Below are 16545 nucleotides of genomic sequence, written 5' to 3' on the forward strand. Positions count from 1 at the left end.
AGATCTTGTTAATTTTTGCAGTGGTTACGACAATGCAGTCTGGCCTTATTATGTGCTACAATGGCTTACATTTATTGTCTATTAGTAGTTAGTGATGATGGTCAGCCCAGGGTGGAAAAGCTTGGCAGACATTTTGAAATCCTTTCCCTGAATCACGTTTGTGGTTCTGTTTTTTGTTGTTGTTGTTTTGTGGGTTGGGTTTGGTTTGGTTTTTGGTGTGTGTTTTGGTTTGTTTGTTTTGTTTTTGTTTGTGTGTGTGTGTTTTCCAATGCATTAACAAGTCAGAAAAGTTATATTCTATAGCTTCAGTTAAATTACAGTTTAGTGATTGATTTAGTTTTTCTATTATTAATTTGGTTAACATACTGGATATTTGGATGTTTTATTGTAATTTGGAGTTAAGCAAATTATGGCAATATTTCTTTAAAAAAGGATTTATTGTAAAGAAGAAATTATCATTCAAATACTATGAGGTAGCAGTGACCTCACCTACTAAAATAATTAAAAGTACTGAAGGCACAAATATTAGACAACCACACAGCTTTAACCACATCCACTTTTCTGCTTTTCATTGCATAGTCAAAAAGCATTGAGTGAGCCATAAAAAATGTGAAATGTCTGATGAGACAATAATTTCATCAACTAGTAAAACTATCCAATTCATACTAACCTTAGTCTGTTCTAGCACAGTTTAGGCAACCTTCTGAACGTCTATTTGCAATTTTTATTAAGTTTTTAAAATTAAAGTGAATTAGAACATATTGAAATGCTCACAGTGCTCGATTACTTTCCTTTTTCCTTTGTCTTTTTTACATACCCCCCAGTGATGCTCACTGGGATTTTCCTTAAGGATTGAGTAGATTTGAGAGAGATCTTATTCAAGCTATTTAAATACCCACTGTCACAAAACTGTGTCAGGGTATCTCATTTCCTGGATGTGAGTAGTGATAATGCTTTTGTGGCCACTCTGCTCTGAATTTTGTGCTACCCCTGACGAAAATGTTGTCCTTGACTTGAAAAAATGTTATACAACATTGACTGCCTAAAATTGTATTGAACTGCAGATGTTAGTCAATGGTAAAACTTCTGCTAGTGTCCATGTAAGAAAGTGCAATAGTTATTGTTCACAGTTGCTTTAGATGCGTCATATTATTTGCATTTAAAACAGAATCGCATCTGGAGCCTCTGTTGCTTGAGGCAAAATATATTTCTGGGAGATCACTCTTAGTGAGGTCAGTGATTGAGAAACTTACATTTTTGAGTACATCAGTAAGATGCTGCCGGACAGAACTATTCCTTCAAATCTTTCAATATTATTTACCTTTGCTAATGTGCAAACGAGTGTAGCTTTATAGATCACATTTACTAGCTTTATAGATCATATTTACAGGCAAATAGTGACCTTGTAATGAAACCTCATTGTGTTTCCTCCTTTTTCTGTGCCCTCTTTGTGTGGTTTAGCTGAATTACCATAGACAACACAAAACCTGATGCAATGAGATATGACAGTGGAACTGTTGTACTCCATACTTTTGGTTTACCCCTTGCTTTAAATGTAGACCACTGCTCTTCTGTTTCCATAGCCATCTCTGCTCAGGCAAAGCAGATAAGAGGCCTTTCTCATGAGAAAGTTTTGTATGCACATTGCCGAGGCCAAACGACAGCATGGCACCTAAGTCAGGGAAGAATCAGATTCTAAATTTCAGTTGTGAAAATGTGGGTATTTGATTGTGATGGTGTTGTGAAGGGAGTGAATATTATTAAAATGAACATGTTTGTTCATATTTCAGAGAACATTATAGGGCATTATAGGTAGCTATATTTAGCTTGCATGACAGCTAATCAACTCTTGTGTGCTGACAAGGAAAAATTGTGCTGACAAAGAAAAACTGTACTGACATGTGCATTTGAAACATGACTCTTCAGTCAAAAGTCCCGCACCTTTACCAATACTATCTCACGGCTTCTTTCAATACTTAAAGCCTTTCTGATCCCTTTTTCTCATGGCAATTTACTGTATATATATTTATATATACATATTACATGTTATTGTTCAACTGTGTTAGTTTGGTTTTAGCAGTGGGTTGAATGCAAGGATAATTTACATGTGAGACATGCTTCTTAAGATGTTTCACTTGATCTAGAAACATAACGAATATCCAGAGGGGACAATGTATGATAGATAACAATTGGCCCAAATCACTAATTTTGTCCTAAAGTCACTTTCTAAAGTTTCGGTTGGTATTGCTTTTTGGATAGTTTGTTTCCACTATTCTTAAATGCTTTATGAAGTTTGAATGCAGGTCTGGGGATGTGATTAAATCTGATGAATTTAACAAATACTGTAGTTGCCTCTAAGAACAACACAGCGCAGGGTTGGTAGAAAATTTTTAATCACATATTGTTTGCTGAGCCTTCAAGACTGAACTGTGTTGCAAATATAGTCTGGTTTTATCTAAAGGGACCAAAGCCGGGGTGTTTCTGGAGCCCCACCTGCCTTCTGCCTGTTCCCTGCCAGGCTCACAGCTGGTTCCCCGTGGAGGCTGCTGGGGAACCCAAGCCCTGGTTCATGCTCCCCAGTTCTGTAGCAGCCATTGCACCGTCTTAGCAGAGGAAGAGTCCAGAGCTCCCCGAGTCCCTGCTTTTATATCAGCCAGACAGAGACTCAGGTTTCCCTAGCGAGGAAATTCCTTGCCCTGGCAGGTCATTAAAATAGTATTTGCAAATATTACTGCCGATGTCATTTTCTGAAGTACTTTAAAAAAAAAAAAAGTCAATGATTATGTTCAATCAAAATCATGTTAAAGTGGTAGTACAAGATGGAGTGAAACTTTCAAAGCAACAAGGATTTTTTAGAATTAATGTTTAGATGCCTTAAACTGGGCCTGCTGTGGCTAAGTATTACAAAGGTCTGAACTGCGGTATTCTTATCAGAGTAATATTTCACTTTGAGTTGAAATAACTTACTCAGAATTCCTATGTGTCTGTATTTTTCCAAGTCATATCACAAAGCCCTTTGGAAGATAGAGATGGATGTGCTGACAGCTGTGGAGTTGATTCTTCACAGCCACTAATTATAGCATGGTTGAGTTCTGCAACAGTGCATCACACAAAATATTTGTCTTATCAGGACAAGCCTGATATGTGGAGAGGAGTAATTATTTTCTCCCTGCTTATAGTGGTCCGCAGATACCAGGGAGAAAACAAACTTAGTCAGGATGAGTGACTTCTAGCATTTTTTAACATCTACCTGAAGACCAGATGTCCCTCAGTCCAGGTGCTCTATGTTCATTCTCTTATAGTTGTCTTCTGTTCTGAGGAAAACTTGCTCTTTTTTGCCCTCAGACACCATGGATAAGTGGATGGGTGTTAAACAACAATTCCTTCTGGTTTCAAAAGGAATTTGTTGAGCTGAAGGACTGCAGAATTTGGCTAAGCATTGGGTTAACCTCATTACAGTGAGTTAGCTGCATACAAAAAAAAGCCTGAATATACAGTGTTTTGTTTTATGTTCCTTTCAAATGAAGGGCTGATTTCTGAGGTTTTGGCCACAGCTAGTGCTTGGGGCTTTTTTCCACCCCGTGTCTCAGGATTTAATATTTTGGTTCAGGGGCAAGGCGTTCCTGACACTGGGATGACCCAGCAACTGTACTAGCAAGTCAGTGGCACCTTCTCTCTGTGACCATGCGTGGAAGCTGGCCCACAGTAGGGTTGTACTGTCTCCAAGCCCAAACAGCTGTTCATCTTATGCCTAATGTGCAGGAATGTATTCTTGTGTATCAAGATTTAATTTGGACTTCCATTTATGTTTATATACTATTGATTTCAGTGATGTTTCACCTAGTATTCCTTTGCCGATTGGATGGAGAATCAGGCTGTGATAGACATGAAAAAGGTCCTAGAGTGTAAGGCCTGACATCCTTCACTGAAGAACAGACAGTGAGAGAGGGTGAAACTATTGAAACATATTCTAATAATGTCTTCACGCTTCTTCCCCTCAGTGGGAAGTCCTCAAAGCATTCACTTATCTGTAGAATAAGCCAATGCAGCCTGAGTGGTCTGGCAGAAGTCTGTGTAAATAGATTTGTCAGAAAGGAAGTAAGTTGTTCTATAGCTTATGGCTTATGGAAGATATGGAAAACACTCTAAAATGTCAAGTATGTATGGCCACACTCTCAATTAATACCACAGGCCCATGAATCTCCTATCCTGCTGTGGTGAGAATTGCTCACAATGCCAATGTTAAGGCTCAGTTTTCAGCTACTGCCTTCTTTTGGGCTGCTGATAGCATGAGAACATGGGCATGGTTGGGAAGCACTGAGGCTGAGAAATTCACATGTTTCCTGTAGGTGCACCCTATACTGCGCCTAGTGCCATCTTGAGTTCCCCACGCAAGATTTTTCATGAATGCAACATGTAAATCAGAACAGCCTTGTCTCTGAAAGACAAAAGGATATTTCCTTGTGACTGAAACCCCTAAAAGAGGAATAAAACAAGTGATCTTCTGCAAAGTACCATCACAGAATGCATTAACCAGAAAAGGGAGAGCTGTCAGACATAGCAACAGAAAAATAGATAGCTTACGAGAAAACAAAATGTGCTTAAGTTCTCTCAACTAATAAGGGGTTTGGTTTCAGCTTTGTTGGAAATACAGGACTCATTAAACATCAGGTATGAGCTGAAGCTACAATAGAATCTGTTTGTATTTCTGGATCTGGATTTCAAACAAAATTTCAGAGAGTTTGTGTCTACAGGCTTCCATCATCTTGTCGTAAATGTGTGACACCTGTATATAGACACAACGTCAGACATCTAGCTAAAAATGAATTTAGGTGATGCAGCTTCACAAGATATCATGTATCATCCAAGTTATGATATTTATTTCTGCATGGTATTAAGTAGCAGCAAAGGCAATGTAATGCAGGTTAATGAAATCGATTAGCCTGCTTTTAAATAGCAGGCTAAATTAAATTGAATTATACTTGCAGTAGGCCTGTGAATTAATTCAGACAGTTACCATGGCTCAGCCGATTTGTCGTAACTTGAATTCCTTGCATCATTGGAGCACGTATGAGCTTTTGTTTTGGGTAGGAGGAAACCATTGGCTGCACGAATCTCAGATGTCTGAATTTTACAGACTAATTATATCTCTGGGCCCCTCTCTACAAAAGGTAGAATGTGATAATGTTTCATGGAGGCTTTGGTTTGTAAGGATATAGCTGTAGACATAAACCTTATACTTTCTGGTTAAAAGGGCCCAATTCTGCAAATCAGATTCTGTTAAGACTTTTTCCAGATATCTCATTGACATGACTTGTCAGCTTATTCCACATAAACAATTCATGTTACTCCAAATCACCCCTGTACCGCATGAAAGCTGTGCATTGAGTTGACACCTATTTCTCTTGAAAGCATTTGTAATTTCATTTTGGACTGTGAGGAACTCTGTTGATTGATCAAAAAAAAAAAAAAACAGCTTCTCAAAAATCCCATTCTCACCACAAGATAATGACTATAATCCCAGCCTTGGATTTATCATGTTTTTCTTTGACCAGATATGTCAGTAGTTTAGAGGTTTTTGCACTAATAAATTGCTTTAGGTTAATGTGAGGTACCTTCAAATCATTGGAGATTTCATTGTGGAAAATACTTTCCAAAGCTGCATATCCTAAATGGCTGCACTCCAGAGTCTGGGATTCAAATCTCATTTACCGTAAATGATTGGCAACCAGAAGACGTATGGTTTTTTTTATAGCATGCTTAATAGAATATAGGGGGAGGAGGCCTGATTTTTCCATTTCCATATAATGCACATGGGTTTATTCAAGAAATTACCATAAATAAAGTAATTACTTCTCAGATAGTAATTAGGATTATATGTATTGTGTTTGATAGCGATATTGTTGGGTTTCACATGTCCTCAATAGTGGGTATAGAGATCCTTTGGTTGCTTCTGTGTCATTCAGCAATCCCAGTTCAGATGAGATTGCCGAAAGTCTCAGTGCTGGTCTTGTTCTACCTCAGGTTACAGACACCTAATGGCAAAAGAGGAGTTTGATGGATGGTGAGTGGTTTTCAAAATCCCACGTACAGCACCCTAATGTAACCAATATGGATGTGAGTGATCCCTCTAAATTAGCAGCCTAATGTCAAGCTGTTAAATCTATGCTCATTATGATCTGCCCTGCCACCTGGGAATTAAGCAAGGGCCTAAAAAAGAAATTTTTGGTCTAAATATAGGCTCTTATTTTCAAAACTATGTGTTGACCTACATAAAATCTCGTGTTTGTGTGGACTGCTACTCTTCATATTGCTGTGAGTAATAGACTGCATTTAGCTCTATGTGCTTATAGTAAACAATTAAAAAGTACAATAGCTTCCATCCTAATTTTGATAACTGACAGTTACAATTATGAACATTGAGAGGGATAATATTTTGTATTAAAATGTATTATTTTTATTGATTTTTAGGAAGTTACTTATTCACCTGTTTCATCCCTTAGCAGTCATCAACTCCCTCACTCATGTGAAGGAGCTCCTTCCAGTTTCCTTCACAGAAAAATTTTCCATTCTGAGGAGAAAGAAGGCAAGCAAAATAGAGCAGAGTACAAATAATGTCCCTAAATGTTAGTGAAGGACTTTAAGTAGGTCTTGCCAGAGACTGTGGACTAATCAGGCTCTTGATGGGCCACATAGTTCCCATTGCCACATCTAGCAGACTAAGAAACTTGGATCCTATTTTTGCCTTTGCCATTGGCTGGCTGGTGTAACCCTCAGCCAGACTTTTAATTCCTTTTTTTTCCCCTATTACACATAGCCTGCCTTGTCTGTTTAGTTTGTAAGCATGCCTGGACAAGGATTGTCCTTTGTGGTGTTTGTGTAATGCCAAGCCAGCAGGGCTTCAGGCTTGGCTGGAGCTTTGAGGTGCTACCTGGCTATAAAATTATTGTCATGTCAGTACAGTTATCAGTTATCCCGGTTTATGCTGTGCTGGCAGTTTGCTTCGTTGACTCTTAGTAGTGCAGATGAAATCAGAGTGGGTCCCCATGCATTCCCACAGTGGGCATTGTTGAGCTATAGAAATAAAAATAATAATAACAAAGAATGTGTTGGAACCTTCTGTGCAATCCTGGCACCATTTGCGTTGTTGTAACAACTCTTTCTTTTTTTTGGGCTGAGTTGGTTTCAGGGCAGGGACTGTAATGCTTTGAACAGAAGCCACAGTCTCTGCAAGACACCAAGTGAACTGTAGCAGGTTACATCACTTGGGTTAAACACCTCTTTTCACAACTGCTACGCTTGCTGGCAAGCTCAGCCACGATGTCACGGGCTATGTGTGCTTAGAGACTGAATTACCCAGCGTCTTACCCAGCTCCCCTCTGAGCGTGAGAGGAGTCCCGCTCCCTTCTGATGGGAATGTAAGGGGGGTAGAGATGAACTAGATATCTGTAGCTTGTCTAGCAGTCTGACAAGACTTTTTTAGATCAACACTGCTCCAGATAATTTTCTGAATACAAATAGTCAGAGGAATAGTTCTGGAAAGACTTTCATTCTAATGTGCTTAATAGTGCTCTAAATAACTTTGTCAACATGCGTCTCAACATTTCAAATGTTGCCATACACGGGATTGCTTTCCCAGACCCTGTGAGACCAGCCCTGCTGGGACTCACTCATATGTGCTGCTGCCATCCAGGGTGGCAACAGAGCGCAAGACGATCTCTTTGGGCTGTGATCAGGAGGTGTCATTCTGTGTCCTGAGCCATGGACAGGCAGAGCTATTCACACCCGCTACATTTTCAGGTATATCTTTCAAAAAGGGGATGGGAATAAAACTAAATCAATAAATGGACAAATCACAACCTTAGCTCAGGAAGAGCCAGCACTGCTCAGTAATAAAAGATTGTAGGGAGTGACTACAGAGGTTGAAGCAATGTCTGTGACACGCTTTTCAGCAAGGTGAGTGGTAAGCTATGCTGGCTGTAGAAGCAGCAATTTCACAATACTCGTGCAATAGGAATAGGACTGGAGGGAACAGTATAGCAGGTAAGAAAAGATTTTAGAAGATTTAATTTCCCTGAAGAAAGGCTAAGCTTTGTTCTTGAAGAGTCAAGCGAAATCCTGCATGTAGCAAAAATTCTGCTCTCCTTTTGCATGCCTGCTGTTTTCTTAGGTTAATCAGCATTGCTATTATTACCAGAGTCTCTGAGGAGATGTGCAAACACATAGTTCTGTTTCACCCATGCTGGAGAATGCACAGTCCCACCAGCCAAGGAAGGGGTGCTAGGGGCTTGTCCTCAGATACTGGCAGAGTTGGGATTGAACGCATGTTTCTCACAGCTAAACTCAGTACATGAACCCCAACATCACTACAGAGTCCACCTTAGTTGTCTCATTGCAGAGAAGAGTGATCTTTGGGTCTTCCAAAACTGGCTTTTTGTAATAGTAACAACTGTGGTAATGTCTTAGAAGTACAGTATTTTAAATGCTCAAGATAAGTTGCTGAAACAAGCGTAAACAAACAAACAGCAGATTCAAAAGATGCCTCCATGTCCAACTACAGTTGGTGCAATGTTCTCTTTGCAGGACTTGTTCTGACTTGGGTAAGTTTGGTGAGAATACCTGTGCCTCTAATGTGTGTACATAGGTCCTGGTCCTTATAGTGCTGTTGAGCAAAATCTGCTCTGTATGGCCTGTTCTGTGAACAGTACCATATATTACCGGTTCTTTACATGCAATAGCTCCATATTTTCCTATCAATACAAAATCCCTGGTTGTCCTCACTGCAGTTGTGGGTGGTTTAAATGGGCCACCTCTACAAAAATGCTGGGAAAATAGCAGACACCAAATGTTGTGAAGAAGTGAGAAGGGTGAGTAGAGTTGTACTTCAGCTTGGAAAAGAAGGAGAGTGTATGATGCTTCACAGTTTGCTCTTGCTAGAAATGATTTGTTATCTGAATGAGGACAATGTACCACAGCTGCGTACAGTAGAGCAGAGGAGGGGTCACCACAGTAACACAAAATACTGACTATACTCATGTCAGCAGGGGTTTTATCTTGGAAAGCTGCAGAGGTAAGGTACCATCTCTCTGCTCTCCCTGGCTCGTGCAGCCCTGCACTGGCTGCCACTTAGGGCAGGGTCCTAAAAAGCACAAAGCTTTGTTGTCTCCTAGTCTTCAAGAAAAAGAAAAAAATTCTGTTATAGTCTCTGTCATCTTAGTGGAGTGAGTTTAAATGTATGATGGATGAGACACCAAAATCTCTTTTTCTCTGTTCTGTGGATTCTCATATGAAGCCTGGGAAGGCCTTGATGAAAGCAAATGCTGAAACATGAAGGAGTGGAGGATGCTCAGAAGTGGAACATGCTGCAAATTAATAGTGAGAACTGACTTATCACTGTGTGTTCCTACTGGCCACAAGTACCGCAGTGTCTTCTTAAGGACTGTCCATGAGCTGAGGAGAGTGTACTATCCTGTCTGCTGGGAGCACATTCACACCTGTTCTCTTGAATAATTTGTCTTTATTTACTCTTTTCCATATCACCATCATTTTATTTTTAAGTGAATCTCATTTTTCCTTCAGTATTACCATCAAAGATTTCACCTCAGGTCTTAATTTCTCATTTGCTATTGATGTGTTATCCCACAAAATGAAATGAGGATTCATGATTGCTGTATCTTCCTGAGCAGCTCAGATCCTACATGTTAAATGAATTATCATTATCAGTTTGTCATTTTTCAGAAAACAGTTGCCATGTACTGCTGGTAAGAAGAGCTGTAATCTGGAGAGGCATGGATTTTTTCTGAATAGCAGATTCTTCTGGACACCTCTGGGGAGTATATAAAATCAGGAAGTCTTAGAAAATGCTAGTTTTTTCATACTGTTATAAATAGCAGCTTTTGCCAAGTATGAGACAATTTCTGTCACTGATATATGTATTTAAACTTGAAGTTTTTCAACAGTAACATGGAGAATCAAATCTCTTCTGGATTATATTGATTTAAATGGAATGAATTTAGGTAAATAACACAGACTTCGACTTATTCCATAAAGGTTTGAAATGCCTTGAAGCACCCCATGAAATCCAGCACCCAGTCATTACACTTTCCCAGTAACTCACCAGTGTGTAACTGCTGGGGACCAGGGTCTATGATTACCTGTTTGCTTAAGACATTCTCTGTTTTCACTTTTCTTGGAGATGCATATAAAATAGCTCTTTGTGATGGGATCATCTCTGTTTTCTGTGTTTGCACAGCACCTAGAATAATTGTTTCATGAGTGGAGTTTGACCATACAGATAAAGGGGGTGTAGGGAATAAAAGATTGCTTTGTTGGTGGATTTGGTGTGGCCTTCAATGCAAACCTACACTAAATGAAACTTGGACAGAAATTTTGTTCTTTGATCTTGCTGTTAATTTCCAGATGTGCCAGGACAAACTGTTTAGGGCTGACCCTGCAAGGTGCTGAGCGCGGTTGGGATCTGCAGAGGTTGCTCAATACCAAGCACAGGTTCTTTTCTCTTAATGAAACTGTTGCACTTTAAATGTCGGCAGCTTGGAGTTGTCTGAAATGGCAAACACTTTGGAAGAGACATTACTGTCGGCTTTTGCAACAGTCGTCTCTTTGGAAACATTCCCCTTGAATAGTGTTAAAAGCAATTGCAGTTCCTGTAATTTAACCCATACCTATCATCAGCACCAAAAAATGAAACCTCTACAGATTCCAGGCTCACCAGGACCTTGCCAAGAGTTGGAATTATACTCTGAGGCAAGTAACTTCTTATAAACAACAAGTATTGAGCTCAAGTGCGTGTGTACGGTCCTGCAGGGTGTTTGTGTGCATGCCTGGCTGGCACTGGTGGTGAAGAGCTTGAGGTCCGGCTGTTACATTCACAATTGTATCTGTCAGAATTGCTACCAAAGTTGCACTGACCGATAAAATAATACAGCATTTAAGGGGTTACCCAGGTGTGATCTATTAACAGGTATAAAGAGTCCAGGAATTATTTCATGTTTTAACTTAAGGATTGTGAAAGTACTGGAAAGCTAATGGTTATTGTATTTTTTCGGCCTCTGTATTTACACCATATTTTGCTGTGCTACTGTGTACCCTCAGAAAAATCACCTTCTTGTTACTTGCATGTCAGAAAATTTGGGTGTGAAGAGAACTAAGATTTTCTAAGAACCTCAGGCTTTGCTGCATTTCCAGAAGAGCAATTGGTGTCCTGTGACAGTGGCAGGAGTGAAAGGCCAGGCACTCCGTTGGTACAACTGGGTATAACCAAAATGACTTCAGCAGCATCATGAGTTGTCTGGTCTGAACACGCAAGGTCGCAACCATCAGGAGAGCTGAGCTTTGTTGCAGAAAGGGATATCAGAGCAGCAGAACACCAGGCCCTCCAACTTCTTCCTCTTCCAGCACCTCCCACGTTTACTTCCAATATGTTTGTGCCAGGAGAGGCTGTTGCAAGGTGTGATGCAAAGCCCAATCTGTCCTCTTAGACTCATGAGCAAATTATGCAGTTTAATAGGTTAGTAGCTTTGCTATAGCTTGTTAGTAGAACAGTTTGTAGGTAATTCATCCCATTAGCTTTTTTGCTTTCAAACTTAACTTTCAGACACAGATTCTCAGAACCTTTTGCTTTTTCCATTTTTCATGACCCTGGGTTTCTTCATTCCCCACTTCAGTACAGCTGCCCTGGGACAGTGATGCAACTTCCAGTCCTGCCTGAGACCTTGTCTGCAGTTTTCCAAGGGCCAGAAGCCTGCTGACCCACTGACCATGACGAAAGTAAATAAATACTTGATGTCCTCCCTGATCTGTTCCCTATGGATAATGGAAGATGATCTTCTATTACTTCTTTATTTAACCCCTTTGTCTTTTTTTTTTTTTTTTCCTCTCAGTAACAACAAAGAATTTTGTCCCTTTTCCCTATCAGGATCTGTTCACTGCTGTCCTCCCCGCTCTGTCCTGTGTAGTCTTTAAGGACTCTCTTTTTCATGTCCTTCGTGGCACACTCCTGTCCACTTTTTATAGTATTGGCCCAGGGTGGGGGACTGGTGTCTGTCAAATTGTGATAGCTTATCTAGAGTTAATTTGGGGTCCTTTTGTTCTTTCTCTCTGAGTGTCTTTTCCTGAGTCCCAGTCACCAGCTCAGGTACTGAGACTGTTCAGCTTTTGCTGAAGGTGGCTCTTCTGCTTCCTTGTTATTTTTGTTTGAAAATGGAGCTTTTTTATGTTTCATGTTTGTGGAGCATGCAATACTCAGATGTATGTAATCCCACTGCCTAATTAACAGCAAATTACCAGCAACATCACAGTGCTTCTGAACCAACCATTTCCCTGCAGAGTTCTGCCATCTGACTGTGTTCTGTTTGCTGACACCCACTGCTTGCAGGTAGAAGGTGAACATCACACAATTGTCTGAATTAGGGCTTAAAGAGCTTAGGGGATAGTGAGACCCATCAGAGAGGTATGTGAATACCCTCAAGGTGTAAACTCATAGTCATTTTCTCGTCTTCTGAAAGCTGCAACTCCTGTGAAGCTTCAGAAGCTCTATTCTCCCAGTTAGAAAACAGCCAACATAGTTTTTACTCCCAGTACCGTGTCCTGCGTTCGGTGGTGGTGTGCCACGTTTGAAACTTCTTGAAAGAGATCTGTCTTGCTTTGTGTCCAGTTCCACTTGGTTGTGCGTAATAAAAACTTCCCTGCACCCTAACTAGACTTTTAGAGGCTGGGAAACTTGTTCCTTAAAGACAGAGTCCTGTCTTCTACAACTGTGGAGAAAGAAAAGAGAAGTAACACAGCCATTGTCATACCCAGGTAATAGGAATTCATCCTGCTTCAGAAATGGATAAAAATACACAAGTTAGAGGGAGAGCAGAGATGCTTGTTCTGGGCTTTTAAGCTGCTATTTGCCCTTTTTGCAGGATCACCATCTACATAATTGACTTGGCAAACACATGGAGCTTCAGTCAAAGGCTTTGGTTTATATTGCACAATGAGATATTTTGTTTAATTTCTCCTGTAAGATACTTTATACTTTTCCAGAGTGTCTTAGCCAGCTTTTGCAACCAAGCAATAATTTTTAATAACAGACTGACCAAAAGGATGTTGTCTTCTTCAGTAACTTAGGCACGAGGTGTTATAGACCACTTTGTTACTGTCAAAGAATGGATTTTTTCATTCCACTGGCAACGTGTTTAATTCTGGATCTTGTTACTCTGCTCTTCCCCTGCTGCCATTCCCTGGGACAGAAAGAGCAGAGGGAAGGGAAATTTAGATGAAGTCATTCAGTTCTGTTGAAATGCAAAAAAATATTTGGTCCTATTTGGAAATTAGCTCTGCAAATTGACTGACACATTGCTGGAAGAATAAATAGTAAAATACAGTACACTTGTCTATATCTGACAATGCGGATTTCTTGTGAAAAAAAGTTAGAAGTGTTGGATAGCACCCAAATGTAAAATCTTGTCTGGCTAAAATTTGAAGTGTTCTTAAAATTGGCTTCATCTGAGGTGTTACAAGTAGAGTTTTCAGCTGTAGCTGAAAGGGCTAAAAATTCAATCTCATTCAAGACCATAATTTGGTGAGATTGCAACCCCTCACCTTTCCAGTGAAACCATCCTCTTAGAATAAGGCTTGATTATCTTTTAGAATCAGTTTTATGTGAGGGTAATATCACCGATTACATCCAGTGATTTACACCAGGGGCGTGTCTTAATTCTCCTCTCTTTCCTGCTCCTGCGGACAGGTTTTATGTGAGGAGCTTTTAGCAGGGCCCATGCTGAGAGTCCCCACAGTGTGTCATTCACAGCGTGGAAGGGCTTCTGTCACTAGGTCCAGCTTTCCCTAAGTGCCTGTCACACAAAGGCATCTTGGTTCTAGGAGCAAAATGTTGACGGGATGATCCCTCAGCTCCTCCTGCCCGCTCTGCTCTGCACGGCCCTGCCAGACCTCGCTGCAGACCTCTTGCTGCCATCGCTGGGATGCTGATCTCTAGTGTGGGGCTTTGTTCTCCCTCTGGCTGAAATATCCCGAACAACATCTTTGGGAACAGAGGGCTTGGGATGGTCATGAGTTTTCACTTGAATGCAAGAGGCCCTTATTCTTCAGGGTATGTCTCCTCTGTGGCCAAGGATGCGATGGCAGCTGTGGGGAAGCAGCAGAGATGCACTAAACTGTCTGACGTGGGTGATGGCAGGGGGGGATATTCTAGGCCACTGAGGGATCAATAGGACTCTGCTGCTATAGGATTCTGAGCTCAGTTTTTTCAACCTTGGTGACTTTTGTGCTGTCACAGCTACAACGGTACCTGTGCCTGTGTTAGCCGGGTGTGCTACAGCACCTCCGGGGACCTGAGTTCCCACCTGGAGATGTGGGCTCCCAGGACAGCAAGGTGGGTGCTCACGTGAGCAGAGCAGCACCTTGTAGCTTTGGTTAGACTGTTGATTATCAAAATTCCCACTTTCAGGAAGGCTGAGTAAGATCTTATGAAAAGTTAGATCCAATTAATTTTATTTTGAAGTAGTGCAATACTGCATTTTGGTAATGATAGCCAGTTTCATGTAACCGGGAAGGATAGGCTTGTCCTCATGGCAGATGTCACCACTTCCAGGAGCACCCTGACTCCAAAGCCAGGCTTGGTCTGCGTCTCTCAAGTTGTTGAAAAAGTCTCAAGCTCAAACATATCCCGCAAAGGCAGTGCTTGAAGACTAGGATGTGAATTTTTCTGTTCTGGTCTATTGCTATCAAATTTTGTAAAAAATCCAGAGCAGAAGTTGCTATATATTTTTTTCGGATTCTTCTCAGGCTGTATGCTTAGACTACAGAGTATGTCACTTTTCTACATGGTAAGTCCACAATCCTGCAATGTTTGGCTGTCTGAGCTCCCTCCCGCTCTGTGCAACAGGATGGTGGGCTCTTTTTGGTGTGTTGATATGCACATATGGTGCATAGACAGTTGGCAAATTCTAAAGAAATGACCTTCAGGACTGACATTCTTCTATATTTTCATGTTTTTGTCATGCTGTGGTGGGTTTGTTCATTCCTCTTTCATCTCCTCTGAGTGAAAAACTCTGCAGTCTTCCAGACAGTGTCTCTCTCTCTTTCTCTCACTCACTCAGCCAGACCATCTGTTCCCAGATTACAGATTTCTCTGCATGAGTACCAGGTAACAGACGTGACTTCGCCCAATAACTACAGCAAAAAAGGCTTTCACACACTCTCTGCAATCTGTGAACATATGATCTGTCTAGGATAACATGTCATGCCAAACACACACCAGAGAAATTTATATGCAGTAACAGAATGAACCCTGAAATCAGGTACTTGGCAACCCCGAACCTGGCATTTCCTCTCCTTGTTTCGAAGAGGCTTCTGTGCCTGCGAGAAAGGCTGTGCTCCTGCCCTGCTGCCTGTTTCCCAGGGGATGGAAGCATAAAATGCTTCTCTCAGGTTTTGCTGAACGGGAAGCTGGTAGCATCACTGCCCCATGGCAGCCCTTGAGGCTGGAGCGGGGACAAGGTCTCTCTGCTGGCAGCTCAATAATGAGCATTTGCCAAATGATGGGAGACACCGGAAAGGACATTTTTTCCATCATTATCTTCACTGGATTCTGCCCATTTTTTGAGAAGAATATACAGATAAACTGATCTCCTACACAAAAGGGTGTGTATGTAATATATCTATAAATATATCCCCTTTTCGCGTTGCCACATCAGTCCTCAGAAGACCATAATTAGACAATATTAAAGCAGGGTTTTTCAACTGGAGGGAGCTGCTGCTCACTCTAATGACCACTGAGCACTTGCCTCAAGCCTGCGCTGCTCTTTTATTCTGTGATGGCTGAAAAGTTCTGAAGCTGGCTTGAGGCTAAGGGACCATGTGTGGGTACTGAAGACAGATAAGGTACAAAGCAACAGTTTGTTGAGCTACCCTGTGATCTGCAGGCCAAGGTTAGTCTTTATCTCTGGAGCAGGGTACGTACTGCAACATGTTCCGACAAACTGGTAATATATTTATTTTTTGATAAGTATGTGTGTGTTAAATGTCTCATGTTAGTATTGCATTCCCCAATGACTTAAATAGAAACAATAAGAAAAAAAATTTACAAATTAGTATCCAAGAGAAATGACTGCAGACATCAGAGTAGAATTTACTAGTAAGTTTTACTTTTAGATGCCTGTTACAGTATTACTTACTATCCCTTGGATTTCTGATGAGAAAAGGAACTGGTTGTCTGCTACATAGTACTACATGAGAAAACTGCCTTGAGCAACTTAAAACATAAGTGCAAAGATTTTTCAGAAAGGTGGGAGAATCTCAATATATAGCACCTCTGTGTGCACTAGTTACTACAGAAATAAAACAAATAATGTTCAGAGAGCCAGGAAGCATTTCTGTATTCATTTATTATTAACCTGCCTCATATGGCCCTGCCTGGGTCTTGGTTCCCAAGAGCCAACATCCATTATCATGGTTACAATATGGAAAACAAAAGTGGCGGAGCAATATTTTGAGAAGGCTTAGTCTTGGAAAAAGACCGCG

The 16545-nt window shown here is 40.8% G+C and overlaps 1 long non-coding RNA gene across 1 annotated transcript in view; it reads left to right on the forward strand.

Annotated features, from left to right (window-relative positions):
- The first annotated feature begins 7687 nt into the window (after positions 1-7687).
- The window catches only part of LOC309441290, a 38728-nt gene continuing 29870 nt past the window's right edge, over positions 7688-16545 (forward strand). Inside the window, exon 1 of the long non-coding RNA XR_014184356.1 lies at positions 7688-7800. This is a non-coding gene — a long non-coding RNA (uncharacterized lncRNA). The remainder of the gene's footprint in view (positions 7801-16545) is intronic.

Source organism: Streptopelia decaocto (assembly GCF_964273445.1).
Source record: "Streptopelia decaocto genome assembly, chromosome: 6".
NCBI lineage: Eukaryota > Metazoa > Chordata > Aves > Columbiformes > Columbidae > Streptopelia > Streptopelia decaocto.